This window comes from Lygodium microphyllum, chromosome 15 (assembly GCF_053477565.2).
Source record: "Lygodium microphyllum isolate KBCC chromosome 15, Lygodium_microphyllum_v1.1.10, whole genome shotgun sequence".
Lineage (NCBI taxonomy): Eukaryota > Viridiplantae > Streptophyta > Polypodiopsida > Schizaeales > Lygodiaceae > Lygodium > Lygodium microphyllum.
In genome coordinates this window covers 138,666,576-138,689,691 of record NC_141149.1, presented here as the reverse complement: position 1 = coordinate 138,689,691, position 23,116 = coordinate 138,666,576, and positions in this window count along the sequence as shown.

Sequence of the window (23,116 nt, the reverse complement as noted above, 5' to 3'; positions counted from 1 at the left end):
AAGAGTATCATTTCATGTTATTATCCATCGGGAGTAGTTTCCTATATATGATGCTAGAAGGAAAGGACATGTCCATCAAGGGAAAATGGACCACAATGTCATATAGAAATGGCATTGGTCCTAAAAGATCCAAATGTTCGGAATTGATATATAGTGATGCATACAAGCATATGCCTATGGTTTCTTTGGGTGGGGCATATTATTTTGTTGCTTTCATTTTGATGATGCCATTAGGAAAATATAGGCATTTCCTATGCCTAAGAAAAGTGATGTCTTTGATGCCTTCCAAAAGTTTTGGCCTATGCAAAAAAACGGGTCAAGAAAGAAGATAAAATGCTCAAGGATTGATAATGGTGAAGAATATAACCCTCATGCATTTCAAAACTTTTGTGATATGTGTGGCATTAAAAGGGAGTTAACTACTCCAAAAAACTTGCTTAAAATGGGGTGGCTAAAAAAATGAATAGGACCATCGAAGAAAGGGTTCGTAGTATGCTTTCAAATACTCGTCTCACTTATGGTTTTTAGGGTAAAGTTGTTAAGATAGCTATTCATTTGATTAATCAATCGGTTAGGAAGCCATTAAATGGCAAGATTCCAAAAGAGATGTGGTCTGGCAAGAAACTAGTTTTGGAGGTGTTTGGTTGTGAGGCTTACATGCATATCTCTAAGGATTGATAGAACAAGATTGATCCTAAGTCCAAGAAGTGTATTTTTCTTGGGTATGGAGATTCAAGTGAGATGGGTTACCATCTTTGGGATCCTAAAGTTAGCAAGATAGTACACAGCCATGATGTTATCTTTGATGAGGATAAGATGCATAAATAGCCCATCAAGATAGTTGGGATATGCAGAGTAGTGTTCCAAGGGAATGGATAGACACCATATGAGCAGTATATGTGACATGTCCCCCACTTGATGTAGGGCTTGGATAGCCAACAAATGTTGAGGTGGGAGTACCATAGGCAAGTGGGAAATCTCACATTAGGCAATATAGACAATTGGAAAAGCTAGGGGCTTAGGTTGAGCAAGTGTTGAGACAATCTACAAGAGTCTCTAGCCCACCAAAAGAGATACATATTGTCTCTTGATTATGTCATGATTATAGATTGCAAAGAGCATTCATGTCATGTTGATGCTACTTGGGAGTTGGCTCCTTTACCTAAGGGCAACCATGCATGACCATGCAAATAGGTCTACAAGTTAACAACATATCCATTTGATGCATTGCCTAAGTATAAGCAAAGGTTGGTAGCCAAGGGATTCAAGCAAGAGACGGGAATAGACTTTGATAAGATCTTCTCACCAGTAGTCAAGATGACAACTCTTCATATGATACTTGCACTGGTTGCCAAGAAAGATATGGGACTTGTATAGGTGGATGTAGGTGGATGTTAAGACAACTTTTGTATGTGGGATTTGCATAAGGATATTTAATTACAACAGCTAGAGGGCTTTGCTGTGGGAGGTAAGGAACATTTGATATACAAGTTCTACAAAAGACTATATGGATTGAAATAGGCTCCCAAGGAGTGGTATCATTAGTTCAATCCCTTCATGAGGTCTCAAAGATATAATAGGAATGATACTAATCACTCCTTATACACATGAAAGGTTGTGGTGGCCTTATTATCTTGATACTTTATATGGATGACATGCTTATTGTTAGGAAGGTACTCATGGATATGGATGTATTGAAGAAAAGGTTACTTAAAACCTTTGACATGAAGGACTTGGAAATGCATGTGATATTCTTGACATACAAGATATGTGCAAAAGAGACAAGAAGATTCTCTATTTGTCTCCAAAGAAGTACATTGGGAAGGTACTTGAGTGTTTCAACATGGAAAGGGGAAAAGCTATCAGTGTTTCATTTTCTCCATATTTAAAATTTATCCAAGAGAAGAATCATATGCGTAGAAAGCTAAAATGGCCAAGGTCTCCTATGCATCTGCAATTGGTAGGTTAATGTCTGCTATAGTTGCCACATGTCTAGACATTACTTATGCAATACGAGTGATTGCAAGTTTATGGAAAGCCCTAGTAATAGACATTGGAAAGCAATGAGAAGTATCATGAGATACTTGATTGGCACTAGAGATATGTACATGTGATTTGGAAAGAGCCTTGCATCTATCCTCCTTGGATATGTTTATGCTAATTTTATAGAGAATGTGGACTCTAGAAAGTCTACGACAAGTTTTGTCTTCATATCACAATATATGTGATCTCATGCATCTCTTATTTGCGACCACGTACAACCTTATCTAGCACACTGAGGCTAAGTATATTGCACCCACTAAGGCATGCAAAAAGGTTGTATGGCTTATTTGTCTAGTGGGAGATCTAGGCATTGCAAAGGGCCATACAATTGAAATGAAATCACTTTTTTCATGAAAATACAAAGCACAATGAGATAAAGTAGCATTTCATTAGAGAGATGCTTGAGGACAAGTGAATTGAGCTTATCAAGATTAATGCGGATGACAACCCTACTACAAATCTTCATGTGAAGATTTTGTCTTCTAAGAACTATTGCATACAAAAAGTGTTGATGCACATTGGGTAGTATTATCATGACTTTTATTCTTCCTTAAAGGCCTTTGGCTAAGAGATTGTTGGGGTAAAGGCTAATGGCCAAGGTTTGGAGCCAAAGGCTAGGCAGCCACTCCTTGCACTAGTGCATTAGGGGTAAAGGCACCTGTGCCTAGCCGCTTGTATATTACTACACTGACAATGCCCGCACACATGTACACTGCAGGTGACAGATGCCCATCACTATCACTTTATTCTTTATTATTTTAGTGGCATTTGAATAAAGAGAAGGCCGATCACACATTGTGAATGTTGGACTTCCCACATCCCTCTCTCTCTCTCTCTCTCTCTCTCTCTCTCTCTCTCTCTCTCTCTCTCTCTCTCTCTCTCTCTCTTGCTTCTTCCACCATAGCTCTTGCTTTTGCTTTCATACTCCCACTCTCTGCTCACTCCCTTCAACTGGCCAACCATTGGAGAAGCTTCCTTATCCTTTTCATCAACCTAGATTCAAAGCTTTATGGCAACCATTGTTTCTTTCTCTCGAGGTATGCATTGAGTCTTTCCTTCTTCTCGTCTAGCTTTCTCTGTGCTTGTTAAGGAGCTTTCTAAGACTTAGTTGAGCCTTCTCAAGTGCTTATTAAAAGTAGCTATTTTATCCATTTTTGAGTGGATATAGAGCATGTTGTAGAAGTCATGGACATCTATGGCAACTGACAGCACTATTGTATTTTGGCCATAACTTTTGCATACATTATGTATTCTATAGCTAGAAACACAAAATGCGATGAGATCTACAAATTTGGGCATCATAGAGTTGATTTTGTGTATTTTTCTATTCTCTATTTTACATAGAACAAAACTATTCTAGTTTGGAAAGAAAATAATAAATTTTATCATGCATGTTTGATACTTTGGGGATGCTTTTTATGTCATTTATTTGAAAAAAGTATATGCCTCTTGTCGCTTGATGCTTTGGGGAGTTGGCATTGGTGCCCGAATGTTCACTTGACACTTGGGGATGCTTGACACATGTCTTAAAAGGATTTTGGGCTTCAATTGAGCTCACATTCACTCAATTTTGATTGTCATATCCTTGTTGTTCATAGTGGATAGTAAGAAATTTTCTCATAAACATTATGCTTATTATGCTTTGAAGCTACTCATGTACCACGTATTGGATGTACTGACACTTTGGTTGTCATGTATGCCTATAGATATGTTTATGACATTCTCCTAAGCTGAGATACATGGTTGTCATTCACATGATGTTTTGAGCTTTGCTTGCTCATTTGGCATTTGAATTTTGCTTCAGTTGGAGCTACTCGGCTTTATGTATTGAGCCACATTGACACTTGAATGTAGTACATAGCATTTGGTTTATACAAGTGAGCTTGAGCTTATTACAATGAGATAATGAGACTTGTTGTGACATGCACATACTCTCTTGATATTTATTAAATGCAATTACCTTATCTGTGCTGATTTGATCTCTTGGCTTGTACATAGTACTTATGTCTATCAAGGTGTTGTCAATAGTATTTATGTGCTTCCGAGTTATGTATTAAGCTTTACTTGGTGGATTATGCATCTAGAAATTCTCTTCATTTACCTTTGAGACCTACCTTGTGCATGATGTCTATGCCTATTGCATGTATATTTTTGACACATTGCAGTTGTGACAATCTTGAGTACCGGTTGATCTTGGCTTCTTCCTTCTTGATTGCTCACAATTGGTTGTTGGCATATTGCAGTAATTTATTACAACAACCTATCATTTCGATTCTATGCATTATATTTGAGGACAATCACCTAAACTTAAGTCTTTTACTTACAGGTTGTGGATAGCTCATTACTTTAGTAGTATCTCCAGTCTCTCGCTTGATTTATTAGTGGTTTTGGAGTTGATTTGCAAGGTATTACAACAACCTATCTTGCTCTTTTATGTACTTGCTTGGTCTCATTATTGCTAGTGGTTCTCGTAGTGATACTATCTTCAATATTGGAAAACTGGATGGGACCAATTACACCTATTGGAAGACCCAAATATGGTAGATTTTAGTGCAAAAGTTACAACTTAGACCACTCAAAAATAGGAGTGCTAAACCTGAAAACATTACAACTGAGGATTTGGATGAGCTGGGTGAGCTATGTAAGTCCACTATCATTTTATCACTCTCTGTGTAGGTTCACTATAATGTTGTAACTAGAAATTCGACTATATGTGAGCTTTGGATACATATTAAGAATCTGACAAAGCAGAGTCCTGTATCTCAAATATATTGGTTAAATCAATTTGCGGACCCTCACATCAAGGAAGGCACTTCTATGTCTACACACTTGAATGAGTTTCACTCAATCATTAGCCATTTAGCTTCACAAAAGATTGAGTTTAAGGATACTTTGTATTCTTTATTTTTGTTTGATACTCTACCTAAGTTGTGGGACACTTTCTATATAGCTCTATGTTCTCAGGATGGGTTGAAATTGCAAAATATTGAGACTGTCCTCTTGACATAAGAGTTAAACAAAAAGAATGTGGATGCTTCCTATATGCATTGACTGTGAGAGGCCAGTAGAATGGAAATAGCCGTGGTAGAGACTCTCAGTCTAGGACACATGGACAGTCTCACAATAAGTCCTATGGCCGTAAGTCCGGTCTTACTTGTCATTATTGTGGAAAAGTGGATCATATTCAACCATAGTGCCATAAAAACTATGAAGACAGGCATAAGGAAAAGAAAAAGGGTAAAGTGCAAAAAAATAATGATAGTCACACCATTACGCCTAGCCAGTCTAGCATTAAGATTAAGAAGATTAATGTGGTGCAGCCTAATATGCCTGATCATCTTATATTGGCAACCTCTTCCTTGGATACTTCACAATTGACTAATGTTTTCTTAGGATATACTCAGTGTTGCTTGATAGATTTAGGGGCTTCTTTTCATGTGGCACCTCATAGAGAGTGGTTTCACTCCTATTATAGTATGATTGGATCTTTCCATTTGGGTAATGACCTGTAATATTTTTGCCATAACACTTCATATCAAGAAACAAATTCGGGCTTGAAATACTTTAAAAATTACTCGTTGAGCTATCACATAAGTGATCGCACATAATATCGAGTCTTGCATTAAATCAACTCTGCAATCCAACATGAGAAGACGCCTCAACGAACCCAGCCAACAAGAAGAGAAGATGCCTTGTAAATAATATTACGATGGCTTGATCATAATATTTTTTGCATTATATTTGATTTAGTATTCACGATTCCATTTAATGCATCAAAGATCGCATTGATTTTGTAATGGCAAGATAAATCACCAAAGCCTTAATTGGTAGACAAAGAACGCACAAGAACGAGAATGATATTGAGTATGTTAAGTATCAAAGAGTATGGCATGACTTTATAAACTAGATAAGTCATGAGCTAACTTGGCCAAAAACCACTAGATGAAGTCATTTTGAAGATAAAAAACGTTTTTGAAAAAATAAGCAAAAAATCATGACTTTTTTACGTGTGGAGGGAGAGAAAGCATTTTAAATTCATCCCCATGCCACCATCCAACAGGTAGGCAATCAAAAAGCATTTTCTATAAAGCTTACTTAGCTCTTGACAAGTAGCCAAAAGAATGAGTCGATTGCATACTCCCCCTCATGCCTATAAATACACCCCCTCTCCTTCACAAAGAAAGCAAGAAGGAAGACCTCCTGATGATGGAAAAAAATTTCTACATCTCTTTTCCATTCTAGATTTAACCTTGAAGGAGGAAAACACCCCTCTTTTACATTGTTTCCATTTTCTCTACCCCCTCTTATACCTTTCTTTCATACAGCCATATCGCTAAGCAAAATGTTGATGAAATTTTTCTGGACGACCATCAACTCTCCCTGAACTACCATGTTAATTTCGCCTGATATCCATGGCTCCACGAGGGCACAAAAATTCAAGAAGCCCATTTGAAGCAAAAGAAGCAAGAAACACGATCGATGGAGAAAATGACACGGTAGGAATTGGCAAAACCCCCGTTACTACAAACTTGATAGAGATAACATCTCATCGGTTTGGAAAATATTAATTTTTTATCATCTTATCGCTACATTTGGCTTTAAATGATTATAAATATATTTTAAAGAAAATGTGTATAAACTGTCACTTAGAAAAATAGCCTAAGTAATATAATAATTAACTATTCATTGAAAATACTCTTTCACTTGGAAAAGAAATATATGTCTATCACTAAGAAAATATCATAATTATAGTTTTTTTTATATTTATTATTATTTCGTTAATGACGCATGTGACTATAATAACTAAAAAAAGATAGACAGTGTTAGGTAAGGGAATATTTTATAATTTTTTTCTAAAAGTGACTATCTCTATTTCATTTTGCTAATGATAAACAAAGGTATATGAGTTTTATAAGAATTTATAAAAAATCATTTAGACAATATCATGAAATAATCAATACATTAAATAAATAGAAAATTGTAGAGAAAAATATATACCAGACGCGCATAAATTAGGTGTGTAGTAATATAACTTGATATCTGAAATATGAAAGAAAAATTACAGTTATGATTTATACATTTCTTAGAATAAAGTTTTCAAAAAAACAATCAACATTACACTTACAACATAGCTAAATGGAAATTGATCTTTCTAGATAACATTGAAAGTTTGACAATGGTCGAACATCCTTGATTAAACAATAGAATATAAGTAGAATTAAATAAAAATTATTTTCTTGCTAAAAATATACGCAATGTTACATTAGCAAGAGCGTCAATATCATGAGTTGACTCACATATAAATCAGTAAGAAAACCTTACCTAAAATATCGAGAATGTTGAAGCAAAAACAACTATAAAATACTCGACAATCCTGAAACTATCAGTATCAGAAAATTATATAAATATTGGAAGTCTGTAGGACTTGTTGGACATTGATAAGAATTTGTCAATACAAATTCTAATGTCTAAACATACTTGGAAAAGCATTTGAAATCGTGCTAAGTGCGGGTTAGGGCAGGCAACACATGAATTGCCTGCCATAGGTATAAATGCCCATATTATCTTTTAGGGCAAAAATACCAAGTTTTCATAAGGATAAAATAGACTTAGATTTACAAAATAACTTACGAATTTGAAAAAAAGAGTTGCAAGTAGGAAGCGAAACTCTAATAATAAGGTGGAACCTTAAAAGAGAAACCCTAGAATTTGGTGCTGCTGCTTCCCATGCTAAAAACACTTGCTGTTGTTTCTTTTTTTTATTTATGCATGCATTGATGGTTACACATGAAGGATTAATTGTGCTTGCAGCAATTACATCTGATTATAAATATATAATCAAGATAATAAGAGAAAAGATCGCACTATGCCTCCCCCACGGCTAGACGCAAAACCTTGCTCCAAGGGGGATTGTTTTGCATTGTCGCTAGGAGCTTTGGACCACCGGCCCCGATGGTGAGAGGTCACTTGGTGACAAATCTCTTAGATAGAAGGAGGCAGGAGTGCCAGGGGGACCCTGGCCATAAATCTCTCATCGCTCCTAGAAACTGCTTGACCCTCACGCAAATCAGGATGGGATCCTGGAGTCCTTGATACTAGTGAAGGGACGAAAATCTTGGAGGGTTTGTTTTCTTTTGCACATATACAGAAGGGATTTTCCAATGAACAGAGGTTTTATCTTCTGCATAGGGAGAAGGGGAAAAGCACTGTAAATAACTTTACGAACTAATAAATAAATATGTTTTGCCAAAATACTGTTTTCACTATCTTTGTGTTGTGTCGTAAAATTATGCGAACGAACCTGTGATAATGGCTTAATTAATGAAGTTGCTTTCATATATCATAACTTAATGTGATAGGTAATTAGAATACTAAAGAAAACCATTTGTGGGAAGTGAGTGGCGAGATCCCTAACGGATCTGTTCTACGGACGGGTGGTCCCGGTAAGTTGGGAGCTTCTTTCTAGAGATTGAACGAAACATTAATTAGGAAAAATTAGGTAGAGCCGAGCGTTGACTTACCTAGGGTCAGGTCTTAAAACCTTGATTAGAAATTATCTTAGGGAAAAGGTGTGGCAACTATGCCAGAACTCCGTTGAGGTTACTTGAATCCTAACAGTTGCTAGAAAAAAGCATTGCACTCCATGAACCAAGGGTAACTACGATCGCTCTCGTCACACAAGAAGCCCTTGTGGGATACTCCGATGGAGCTAGCTGATACACCGAGACCTCAATTGTCAAATCAGGACCTTGAGCTTGTAGATTAATCATCGTGGGAATAGCCAGTACCTTTTGTTATGGGATGGACTCTGGGAAACCTAGATGATATCCTCGCGAGTGGCAAGCGAAGCCGTCTAGGATAGTTTTTCAATGGACCACTAAAACATGCTACCATGGAATTGTTGGGTAGGCACATGACACGTGGTATCAAAGCATAATTGAAATTAAAAATATCTATGGTTTATAAGACTAACTCTTCTAAGTAATTATCAGTCTGTTGATTGTTAAGGGATAAACTTTGGCAAAATAATGAAGTGTGGAACCAGTTCCTCGTTTTTTAAGCAATGTACACATTTGCATTGAATGCCACAGATGATGAGTGGAGAAGAGAAATGATGAGGATACTCGATCGCCTATACGATCCATCCCCCGTGAATCGCGAAAGAAGATAGTTATGGGATAAACATTGTTGTTACATTGAGGCCGATCGATTCTTCAATGTGTAGACTAATCTATAACGCCTTGAATGGATGGAAATTTCAAAAGTAGTTGAGGCCTTTATCTTTTGTCCGTCCAGAAGGAATCCACTTATGATTACTAATGGTCGGCATATACGTCTAGACCGTTATGTCTATGACAAGGTACTGAAGGTAATTCCAGTCGACATGATTATAATCCAAGGATGTTGCAAGTATCAAGATTATCGTATCCATGGTTTTCTAGATCTGTCATTTCCACATTATAGGTTTCTAAACACAGACAGCAATTGGCCTACTTTCTTTTACATGAATGTAACTGATATTCATCCCTGAAAAAGAAAGATATAATGATATCCTATTTGGAAAATGTACATAGCATCTAGCCTATCCTATCGATGTTGATGTATCTCTACTTGTAAACACCTGCCATTTGTAAATATCCCTTACTTGTAAAAATATAGCATATAGCTACTGATAATAAAAGATAACAACGACTAGATTTTGTAAAATTATTGTGCTCTTTGGTCCATCATTGTTTTACAAAACTAGTTAGATATGTTAATATGGAAACAAAGCTGAAAAGTTTAAAGCACTAAACTAATTCGTGAAACTTATGATAACCCAGGGTAATACAGCTATCGCTAGTCCGACTAAAATTCAAGAGAAGAAGTATCTCCTTAAGTAGGTTAAGCCACTGGAATTTGATGGCAAGGGCAAAGACGTTGAAGCCAAGGTAGAGATTTGGATTGAGACCATGGAGGACTACTTTACTGCCGTGGGAACTACCCCTACTAATCAGGCTATGATCACCAAGTTGAAATTGACTAGTGAGGCACGTCTATGGTGAAAATAGTGGTGTAAAGATCAGGGACTCACTGAGACAACTATGACCTAGAAAAAGCTAAAAGAAGCTATGCATGGTCGATATTTGCCACCAGCTTATCGCACACTAAAAATGAATGAGCTCTTTAACTTAAGACAGCTAGGAATGAGCCTTGAGGCATATTACTTAAAGTTTATCTCACTGCTTAAATATGTGCCTTCCACGACTATTGCTTAGCAAGTGTCTAAGTTTTATCACGGATTGAATGCTCCTCTGAACACACGCCTTGAATTTATGCGCCCAACTAATCTGCAAGATGCTTTGATTCGCGCAACACCTCTTATTCAGGAAATTCCATCAAAGCCAAGGAATAATAGGCTTTGGAATCAAAACAAAGGGACTTCACGAGGCTATGTTAAGCGAGCCCAAGGTCAGCATCCACTTGATCAAGGAAAGAGGGCTAAAACAAATGCAGTCAGGAACTTCATACCTTCATGAAGTAATTCAAGAGTACCTAGTTGTTTCCACTATAATGAGCTAGGTCACCTTAAAAGACAATGCCCAAAGCTTGGCCAAATTCCTCTCCAAGGACAATACAGAGGTCAAAACCAAGCTTCAATTGCAAAAGGAAAAACATCTGCTGTAATTCCTAAAGATCTTGAAGAAGAGGGAAACCCAACTATGGAAGCAGATATGGAGAGGGTATCAGTTCACACCACCCTCCATAAGAAAGGCCCAAATCTCCAATTTTTAGTGATTCAAATACCAGCAAAATATGAGGGTGAGTCCTTTAAAGTTCTGATTGATTGTGGAAGCACACACTCGTTCATGTCACTAAAATGTGCCAAGAAATTAGGTATAGACACAATACCTACATCTAGGTTACTTGTGGAACTTGCTAATGGAAAAGAAATCCTATCTACTCAATAAACTTGCAAAGTGGCATTTAGCTTAGAAAGCAATCTCTTTGAAATGGGATTTAGGATCATGAATTTAGGGGCCTACGAATGCCTATTGGGTATGATGCACATATTCAATGCAGAAAAGGCTAGGTGACTTTTCAAAACCAAAAGGGGGAAACAATGATGATCCAAGGTGAGGCAGGAAAACCCAAACCTCAACTAGCCAAATCATCTTGCATAATAAAATGGTTAAGAAAAGAATTACCTATGTATCTCATAAAATTAAATAAGGTTGAGCAAAATAAATAAGACGAGGGAGAGCCATATTGGCTAAAGGAATATGATGGCATCTTCCCAAAAGAGCTAACTAAATTACAACCTCAAAGAGAAGTCGATCACGAGATCAGACTTAAACCATGAGCCGCTGCAATCGCTAAGAGTCCGTATAAAATGTATATTCGTGAAGCAATTGAGCTGAAAGAGCAACTCAAGCAGTTACTAGATCAAGGATACATTAGACCCAGTAATTCTCAATGGGGAGCCCCAATATTGTTTCAAAAGAAAAAGGATGTAACTCTTCGCCTTTACATTGATTACCGAGGTCTAAACCGGATAACAATCAAGAATAAATATCCGATCCCAAGAATAGATTAGCTACTTGATAGGCTGCAAGGGGAAAGAATCTTTTCCAAGATTGATCTCTGATCTGGTTATTACCAAATAAGGATCAAGGAAGAAGATATCCCCAAAACTGCCTTCAATACCATATATAGTCCTTTTGAATTTCCTGTAATGTCTTTTGGTCTAACTAATGCCCCTGCTACATTTAATAGATTAATGCATGACATTTTTTTACCTTATCTTGATGAGTTTGTCTTAGTCTTCTTTGATGACATCCTAACATACTCCAAGAGAGACGAAGACCATGAGCTACAATTGTGCATTGTGCTGGGCACAATGAGGATGCACAAGCTCTATGAGAAGAAAAAGAAGTGTGCCTTTTTCAAAAGACAAATGGAATATCTCGAATTCATAGTATCTCATGAAGGAATCTCTGTAGATCCAACCAAAGTTAAAGATGTTCAAGAGTGGCAACCTCCAACGACAGTTAAGGAAGTGAGAAGTTTCTTAGGACTGACTAGATGGTATAGAATTTTCATAAAAAATTACACCCTAAAAGATGCACCTCTCACTGATTTACTAAAAAAGAAAACTGCTATTGTGTGGATGCCCATTGAGCAAACCAATTTTGAGCAGCTCAAGAAAAGTTTGGTAACATCACCCATTTTAAAGCTACCTGACCTAAGTCAAGAGTTTGAAGTCATAACAGATGCAAGTTCTCTTGCACTAGGTTGTGTGATTTTGTAGCAAGGTCATCCAATAGCCTATTCCTCAAGGAAACTGAAAATCCATGAGAGAAATTATGCCACCCATGATCTCAAGTTGTTAGCTATGATCCATGCTCTCAAAATGTGGTGACACTATGCTTGGAAGCAAGTTAACTTTGGTCACTAACCACAAAAGTCTCAAATGGATCTTCACTCAACCAGACCTCAACATGAGGCAACGTCGGTGGATTAAAGTCTTGCAAGAATTTGATTTTGAAATCAAGTTCAGACCTGGGAAAGTGAATGTGATTGCTGATGCATTAAGTTGTAAAGCTTTTTTGAATGCACTTATCATGGAAGAGCCATCTAAAGGAGAGACTTTAGCTACCATGATATCGATGCCTAGCAATCCAATCATTGAGCTAGCCAAAGAATAGGCAGACAAGGATCCTAAGTATCAGCTAATGCTTAGAGAAATCCTAGTTAAGGACACTGGTCCTAAGCTCAAAGTCAAATACCAAAATTTCACTATGGATGGACTTGTCTATTTCAGGACAAGGCTCTGCATTCCCCTCAATCAATTGCTGAAAAAGAAGATATTATGGGAAGCCCATGACTCCCCATTCTTAGGACACCCTAACTATGCAAAAACTCTTAATGTAGTTAGGAAAAGTTACTACTGGGAAATATTGAAGTACGATGTACTTAGATATGTTACTGAATGCCTAAGTTTCCAGCGGGTGAAAGCTGAGCTTGTCAAAATGCCAAGCAAAGCTCCATCCACTTGACATTCCACAGATAAAATGGGAGTTCATTAGTATGGATTTTATAGTTAGCTTACCTTCTATTCAAGGAGGATATAATTCAATCATGGTGATTCTGGATATACTGATAAATATCACTCATCTTATCACAATCAAGACCAACTATAAAGTTTTAAATATTGCACGATCGTTTATGAAAGAAATCTTTAGGCTTCATGGATTGCCTAAACAGATCGTTAGTGACCGCGACTCTCTGTTTACATCACATTTCTAGAGAAGCCTATTTGAAGCAATTGGAACCCAGCTTTGCTTTAGCACAACTTACCATCCCCAAACTGATGGTCAAACAGAGTGGGTTAATTAGGTCATTGAAGATATACTGAGACATTACTGTTCCAGATAACTGACAAGGTGGCTACAGTATTTGCCCTTAGTAGAATTTTCCTACAATGTGTCATATCACCAGAGTATTCAAATGACTCCACTTCAAGCATTGTACGGGCAAGATTGTTTGAAGCCACTGAATTTCTCTTATCCAATCCTAAAGGTTGAGACTTCTAAGAAAATGCTAGTACCAAAAAGCTTATTCTGATCTAGGATGGCAAGAGTGTATCTTCCAAGAGGGAGACATGGTTTTCACCATCTACGCCCAAAGAAGAGTTCTCTGTCATTGGGAAAGTTCAAAAACTTGAGTCCAAGGTATTGTGGACCATACAAGATTCTCAAATGCCTAGGAGCTAATGCCTACAAACTACAACTTCCTGATCATGTGAAAGTCTACAATGTATCTCACGTTAATCTTCTGAAAGCATATGTGGCAAATCAAGATCATCGTAATGCCTAGTCAAGGAGCCCTTGAACTCCAACCTGATAAGATCCTAGATGTAAAAGAGAGACCTCTGAGAAACAGAACCATTAGAGAGGATCTTATCCAATGGAAAGATTATCCTGAGGAGGATACCACTTGGACAGAAGAGATAGCTCTAGAAAAACAGTTTTCCTAGTTCTTTTCGAGATGAGGACATCTCGATTCCTCTAAGGAGGAGAGGATGTAATATTTTCGCCATAACACTTCATATCAAGAAATAAATTCGAGCTTAAAATGTTTTAAAAATTACTCGTTGAGTTATCATATAAGTGACCGCACATAATATTGAGTCTTGTATTAAATCAATTCTGCAATCCGACATGAGAAGATGCCTCAATGAACCCAGCCAACAAGAAGCGAAGACACCTCGTAAATAATATTACGACAGCTTGGTCATAATATTTTCTGCATTATATTTGATTTAGTATTCCCAATTCCATTTAATGTACCAAAAATCGCATAGAGTTTGTAACAGCAATACAAATTGCAAAAGCCTTAATCAGTAGACAAAGAACGAGCATGATATTGAGTAGTTAAGTATCAAAGAGTATGGCATGACTTTATAAACTAGATAAGTCATAAGCTAACTTGGCCAAAAACCACTAGATGAAGCCCTTTTGAAGAAAAAAAACGTTTTTAAAAAATAAGCCAAAAATCATGACGTTTTTTACTCCTGGAGGAAGAGAAAGCATTTTAAAAGCATCCCCATGCCACCATCCAACAGGTAGGCAATCAAAAAGCATTTTTTATAAAGCTTACTTAGCTCTTGACAAGTAGCCAAAAGAATGAGTCAACTGCATGCTCCCCGTCATGGCTATAAATACACCTCCTCTCCTTCACAAAGAAACCAAGAAGGAAGACCTCGTGATGATCGAAAATTTTCTCTACATCTCTTTTTCATTCTAGCTTGAGCCTTGAAGGAGGAAAATACCCCTCTTTTACATCATTTCCATTTTCTCTACCCCCTATTACGTCTTTCTTCCATACAGCCATATCACTAAGCAAACATTGGCAAAATTTTTCTAGACAACCACCAACTCTCCCTAAACTACCACGTTAATTTCCCATAACATCCATGGCTCCATGAGGTTGCAAAAATTCAAGAAGCCCATTTGAAGCAAAAGAAGCAAGAAATGCGACCGATGGAGAAAATGTCACGGTAGAAATTGGCAAAACCCGTGTTTACTACAAACCTGATAGACGTAGCATCTTGTCGGTTTGGAAAAAATTAATATTTTATAAGCTTATCGCTATATTTAGCTTTACATTATTATAAACACTTTTTTTAAAAAATGCATATGAACTGCCGCTTAGGAAAATAGACTAAGTAATATAATAATTCAATATTCAGTGAAAAGACTCTTTCACTTGGAAAAGGAATATATGCGATCATTAAGAAAATATCATAATTATAGTTTATTTTGTGATATTTATTATTATTTCGTTAATGATGCATGTGATTATAATAACTGAAAAAAGGTAAACGGTGTTAGAGAAGGAAATATTTTATAATTTTTCCATGAAAGTGACTATCTCTATTTCATTCTGCTAGTGATAAACAGATGCATATGATTTTTATAATAATTTATAGAAAATCATTTAGATAATTTTTGCTACTGTTTTTTTTTTGTGCATGCATTGATAGTTGCACACAAAGGATTAATTGTGCTTGCGGCAATTAGATATGATCGTAAATATATAATCAAGACAATGAGAGGAAAGATCATGCTATGCCTCCCCCGCGGCTAAATGCAGAACCCTGCTCTAAAGGGGATTGTTTTGCACCGCTACGAGGAGCTTTTGACCGGGCCCCAATGGCGAGAGTTTGCTTGGTGAGGAATCTGTTAGGCAGGAGAAGGCGAGAGTGCCAGGGAGGCTCTGATCGTAAATCTCTCGATCGCTCTTAGAAATTTCCTGGAGTCCCCAATACTAGTGAAGGGACGAAAATCTTGGAGGGTTTGTTTTCTTCTGCACAGACAGAAGGGATTTTCTGATGAGCTGAGGTTTTATCTTCTGCATAGGCAAAAGAGAAAAAACATTGTAAATAACTTTGCAAACTAATAAATAAATATATTTTGCCAAAAGATTATTTTCTCTGTCTTTATGTTGTGCCGTAAAATTATGCAAAGGATCTTGTGATAACGGGTTAATTAACGAAGCTGCTTTCATATGTAAGTTGTCAAATTAGGACCTCGAGCTTGCATGTTGATCCTCGGGATGGCCGATACCTTCCGTTATGGGGTGGACTCTAGGAAACCTAGACGATAGACCTTGTGCATTCTCACGAGTGCCATGTGAAGCCGTCTAGGATAGTTCCTCAATGGACCACTAAAGCGTGCTACCAAGGAATTGTCAGGTAGGCACGTGACATGACCTAGCATTAGAGATTGTTGGTATTGGTGATGTCTAGTTGCATTTTGGTTTTCAAGCAGCATATTCAATCTTCATGATCTATGTCATGTACCAGCTCTCACAAAGAGCCGTATCTCTACTGGCACCTTGGATGATATAAGTTATATTGTCTCTTTTGGCAATTCCTCAAGGAAGATTTTCCGTGGGAATCTTGTTATTGTACGTGGTGCTAAGTCTAGTACTCTCTATCCTTTGATTGTATCTGGGTCAATTAACCATGTTTTGGTTATGGCTTAAGTTTCACATATATCTCTTTGGCATCCCCTTAGGCACATGTCTTTGAAAGGAGTGAAAATGCTTACTAGTTCGTAGTATCTTTCGCCCCTAGAGCATAAGTGTTTTGAGTCTTATGATCATTGTTTATATGGTTGGCAAACACATAGTATACATTAACGAATCCGACATGAAGTGCATGGGTGAGCCTTTGGCTCTTGTTCATTCGAATGTATGTAGTCCCATGCATTGTGGTGTGAAGTACTTAGTTCCATTCATTGATGATTACTCACATAAAGTCTAGGCTTTCCCTATTAAGCAAACATCAAATGTCTTGTCTACCTTTTAAACATTCACTTGCACTTGTTGAGAACCAATCTAGGTATAGGGGCTGAAATATCTAAGGTCAGATAATGGGGGTAAGTATGTCTCAAAAGCTTTTGAGTAGTTTTGTGATGAGTAGGGTAATAAGCACCAGTTGAGTACCCCTTATATCCCTTCCCAAAATGGTATTATCGAATGCATGAATAGGACAGTTTAGGAGAGATTCCACATTATCCTTAGCCAAGTAGGCTTACCACAACATTGCACTTTTGGACTAAGGTAATTACTACTATTATACATTTGATTAACAACTTCCCTTGCACTCCTATTCATTGCCAACTTGCAGAGGAGGTATGGACTGGAAAACCTCCATCATATGCTCATTTGCATGTCTTTGATTGTGAGATATTCTACAATGTTCCCAAAGACAAGTGCAATAAGCTAGATCCTAAGTACGTGAAATAAATCTTTATTGGTTATGGGGATATAGATGAGACGGGATATTGCCTATGGGATCCAAAGGCACACAAGGTTATCTGCATCCATGATATCATTTTCCATGAGAAGAAGATACATAAGCAACCTAAGCAAGTAACTGAGATATGCAAGGTGATCTTTCAAGAGGAGCATTCTACTCCCGTATAGCCAACTAGACAACTTGCAGTGTTTGATACTCCAGTGGCCTGGCCCCGCCTTTAATGTAGGATCAGCCTACTTTGAGGTACTCTACTAGATCTAGACATCAACCCTGAGCCCTTTATTTCCTCCATGGATTATATTATGGTAATAGATATATGTGAGCCATTCTCTTATGATGAGGCCATGCACAAAGATGGCAGTCACTCATGGGATAGGACTATTCAATCGAAGTTTAACTCCTTATAGACTAACCATACATGGAATTTGGTTCCCTTGCCTCATGACAAGAAAGCATTGCCATGCAAGTAGACATGCAAGCTGAAAAGTATCCCTAGACTCCCCAAGCCTGCTTATAAGGCCAACTTGGTAGGCAAGGGTTTCAAGCAAGAATACGGTGTTGACTTTGATGAAGTATTTTCTCATCTGGTCAAAATGACAACCCTACGCTTGGTACTGGCATTGCTTGCTTAGCTAGATCTAGATCTTTATTAGATGAATGTAAAGATGACTTTTCTATATGGAGACTTGCATGATGAAACCTATATGCAACAACCTAAGGGCTTTGAAGAAAAAGGTAGGAAACACCTAACATGCAAGTTGAGAAAGAACCCTTATGGTAGGCACCTAGGGAATGGTACTACAAGTTTGATGCTTTCATGCATTCATAAGGATATAACCATAGTGCTATAGATGTTAAAATATGCGGGATCTAGAGCATGGCTATGGCGGCTTGTAAGCATAGACTAAACTCATGATGACATTTTGACTGAAGACCAAAACTGTTACACAAGTGAATTAGGTTCCAAGATGAAATCTTGGAATCATAAACACAATCTTGTGTAGGACTGACAAGTACAAGACTGACACTAACTGATAAAAAAAAGCATCATCATGTATTCATTCATCTATACAAAGTGGTAGTCAAGTACAATGATTTATAGTTGTTGGATGGGTATAGTTTTCCCTTTCTGTGCATATGGGATTCCTGCAGCCTGCATGTCTTCATCCCAAACTGCCTCATACAAAGAGGCTACATCAGGTGTGATTGCTAATATCTCAACACTCCTCCTCAATCACAACCAGAAAGTACAAAGTGTGTAGAAGCTTTAGTGAAAGTAACACCTGCAAAGTGTAGGCACACCATAAACATGGCAAAACACCAAGGGCTATCGCAGAAAAGGCTAAGTGTGGGTACCACAAACATGATGGTCATCCAGAGACTGTAGCAGGGACCTTACAGAGGTTGTAGTACAAGGCTACATGAGGAGTTTACGAGCTTATGATAAAGACATTTGGGCTAGGCAATACAAGTCTAAAAAAGTCAGTAAAAAATAGGATCAAGGATCGTGAGGCCCTTGAGGTTTTTAGGATTTCTTTTGACATAGATCTTTGATTCATTGTAGTTCTTCTTGTCTAGCTTCCTGTACTTGTACTTCACTTTGTTTACCACTTCAAAGTTTTCATGATTTTTTTGCTTCTTCTTCTTATTCTTGTTCTTTTGGTCCTCTTGATCTGCTTCTTCATTGACTTTGCTTGCAATAGTTGCATCAGTCTTTATGTCCATGTCCCCCTCAAGAAAAGGTATCATTGCCTTTGAGGCAGCAAAAATGTCTTCAAAATCTTCAAATAAATCCATCGATTGCTCTTCAAAACAAGTAAATTCATCCATCCCTGCAAGTGGAATAAACAAGTCTTCGATGTAGCTGAATTGAACAACAAGAGTAATGTTACTCTTCATGAGAAGCATCTTCATAAAAGATTTGATTTGGTCATTCCGATTATGGAAATCAGCTTCAAATGACTGAAAATAACCAGCAATGAGTTTATCTTTGTATCTGTCAAAAGACACAAGCAATGGCAGCGAAGTATCAAAATATACTAGTTTGAAATTTGATGTTTGTTGCTTGAGTTTGACTTGATGATCTTCAAAAACTCTTCATAGCTTCCCCTCCTTGCTGATTTGATGGTTGAATAGTTTCTAAAAACTTCAGATTAGAGTGGCCTTGGCTTGGTTTAAGTGGCAGGAGAAAGAAAATGAAGGAAAAATGATCTTGAAGGTAAGTGGCTATGGCCATCCTATCAAAACAGGGACCAATGACTGGTAAATAAGCTCTCACGAGCTCCACAGGTCAAATCTACTCAAACCCTTTAAGATAGAGGACCTCACTAATGGCTCTAACTCCCCCTAAGAGGGTTTGTACTTGTTTTGCCCGAGTTGAGAGATCTAAGCCTTCAAACTGGTCACTGTCAAAACTGCACCCAGATTTGGAAAAATGCAAATGACGGGTATGGTGTGCATCAATCTCCTTGATTTTTGTGCCAAGAAGTTGCACCTTTACCTGAAGGAATAAGCCTCGAGAAGAAATCTTGAAGAGATATGGCCTGGTTGATGAGATATGGCTACTCCAACAAAGGTACGTAGGTGCTGTCCACAGACACAGTTATGGCAGTGACTCTAAAAAGAGGCAATGTTGAAGCTATAGTTGCCCAATCTCAATGATTGAGGTGGCAGAGAGGAGCTCTGGAAGTAGAGAAACACTTCTCCAGAAGGAAGTTCAGAGAGATTTGGCTTGTGGAGAGAGATATGAAAGCTTCAAGCTAACAGGGTGTTGCTGGCTATGGCTGCCATGGAAGCTTCATTGAAGATAAGAATGCAAATGAAGTTGGAGATAGGGTCCAGTACTCAAAATAAGCTGAGCAAAGATGGAAAGGAGCTGAGAGGAGTGAAAGGAGAGTTGGGCCATGCTCAACAGAGCTCTGATACCATGTTAAAATACACGGGATCTAGAGCATGGCTATGGCGGCTTGTAAGCATAGACTAAACTCATGATGACATTAACTGAAGACCACAACTATTACACACGTGAATTAGGTTCCAAGATGGAATCTTAGACTCATAAACACAATCTTGTGTAGGACTGATAAGTACATGACTGACACTAACTGATAAAGAAAAGTATCATCATGTATTCATTCATCTATAAAAAGTGGTAGTCAAGTACAATGCTTTATAAGTGTTGGATGGGTATAGTTTTCCCTTTCTATGCATATGGGATTCCTACAGCCTGCATGTCTTCATCCCAAACTGCCTCATACAAAGGGACTACATTAGGTGTGATTGTTAATATCTCAACAACAGATCCGTGTCTATAAAGAAGAAAAATCATGATGGTAGCCTTATGATTTTAATCCTCTATGTGGGTGATATCTTGCTAGGAGTGCTCAAGATACCTTGAAAACTTAGCTCAAGAATAGCTTTGAGATGAAGGAATGGGACAAGCCTCACATATTCTTGGGATGTGCATCACATGTGATTGCACTAAGGAGCTCCTTTATCTATCAAGAAGGAGTATATCTAGAAAGTCCTTCAGTAATTTCATATGCAAGATGGTAAGCCTGTTGGATGTCCTCTACCTTCTCATGTGAAGGTTAGTCAAGCTAATTGTCTACAATTTGGTGAGTAGAAGGCCAAGATGGCCAAGATCCCTTATGCCTCCACCATGGGCAGTGTGATGTGTGCCACAATAGAGCCACTCATCCTAATATAGCATTTGCAGTGGGAGTTGTGGCATGCGATATGGCTACACCTGGTAGACAACATTAGGATACTATCAAGGGTATCATGAGGTACCTGAAGGCACCACCAGCTATGTGCATATGTTATGGTGGCTAGGATATAAGAGTCATGGGGTACACTAACTCTAATTATGCAAGACATGCAAACAATAGGAAGTCATTGTCTTCACCTTTACTCAAGGTATTGTTTCTTGGATATCCTTGGTGCAAAAATGCACGCCCAAGTATGCTATGTCCCACTGAGGCTTGCAAGGAGACTCTCTAACGGCCTTGGTATTACTGATGTGGTCCATACCCTACATTTGAATTCTTTGAGTACTATCCAATTAGCTAAGAATCTAGTCTTCCATGCAAAGACAAAATACATTTAGGTGCATTATCACTTCATAAAAGAGATCATTGTTAAGGACAGGTTTGTTCACCTTGTCAAGATCTCACAACACTGACGAAAATCCTATATATTTTCTCATAAGAAGTCTCTCAACAGAGTGTTTTGCCTTCCTTAGGAAGTTGATGGGCATTGGATGAGATGATATCTTTTCTCATCTCATTGTACTTATGTACATTTGTACTTTGTCACTTTTTTCTTATTCTCTCCTCACTAGGAGCACATTCGCCTTTAAGTGGGAATTGTTGGGAGTAAAGGTGTTTGTGCCTAGCCACCTGTATATTACTGCACTAATAATACTTGCACACTTATACACTATAGGTGGCAAGTGCCCATCATTATTACTTTGTTCTTTATTCTTTCAAAGACATTTGAATAAAGAGAAGGCTAATCACAAATTGTGACTATTGGAGTTCCCACATCCTCTCTCTCTCTCTCTCTCTCTCTCTCTCTCTCTCTCTCTCTCTCTCTCTCCACCATAGTTATTGCTTCTACTTGCGTGCTTCCACTCTAGGCTTACTCACTTCATAGTACATATTAAAAGTCATATATAATTGAAGATAATGAAGAATAAGGGTAATTGACCACCCAGCAAAAACAATGTGCACTCACTCACACACACACACACACACACACTCTCTCTCTCTCTCTCTCTCTCTCTCTCTCTCTCTCTCTCTCTCTCTCTCTCTATTGCATTGATCCACATCCCATTATCACTTCCTCTTCTTACTAATATTACTATTAGTAGAAAACTGCTACCTTTCTACTTATTGGTTCCTTCCTCCTCTTTCTCAAAACTAACAAGAGGCTTGATATATAATGTTTATTAGTACTATGTTTGTGATGACAAATGGGGTAGTCTTATTAAAGCAATAGTATGATTTACTACATCCATGTAGAGGCTAAGGACCAAGTGCTATAAATTTTTTTATGATCTTATCTACATATGTTTATTGTACTACTGAAAGGCATGAATGATGGATCCATGAGTGAAACCATGCATAAATGCCATGCCTCAAAGTCTTCTTGTTGCCATCATTTGATAGGATTGCTAAAGTCTTTCCCAGGATAAATCAAACTTTCTGTCCAAAAAACTAGGGAGCCCTATTTGATCTTGTTAACCTCTTTTTTGAGTGCACAATGGTTTGTTACAAGCTTGATATGTATATGACTCTTCAGCAATATTCTATACTATACATAGTGTACCTTGCTTTTCCAAGTCATTAGCCAATTAATGATGCTTAAAGATTATGTGGTACTTTTTTCTTGCTTTCTTTATTATGCAATATTGCAATGTGTATTTAGGATAATCATACCTTAATGTTCTCATATGTCTCAATATTTGTCCTACTAGTACCATCCATAAATTGTTGAAAGTTGGAAAAGGGTTAAGACAACAAGGAGTAGCCATGTGCTATCTCCTCTCTTTTTCATTCTTCCATAATCACACATAACTGAAGTGATATACAACGTTTAGGTCTAACTGACCATCTACACTAACTGCGATTAAATCTAGAGTCATCGACTTATTCAATGTCCACATATGGAGATAGCTAGACAACAGCTAAGTGTCAGGTACACACTAACCAAAGGTGAAAGAGCTTGAAGTCTTAACATTCCCCCTCAAGCTCAAGACAG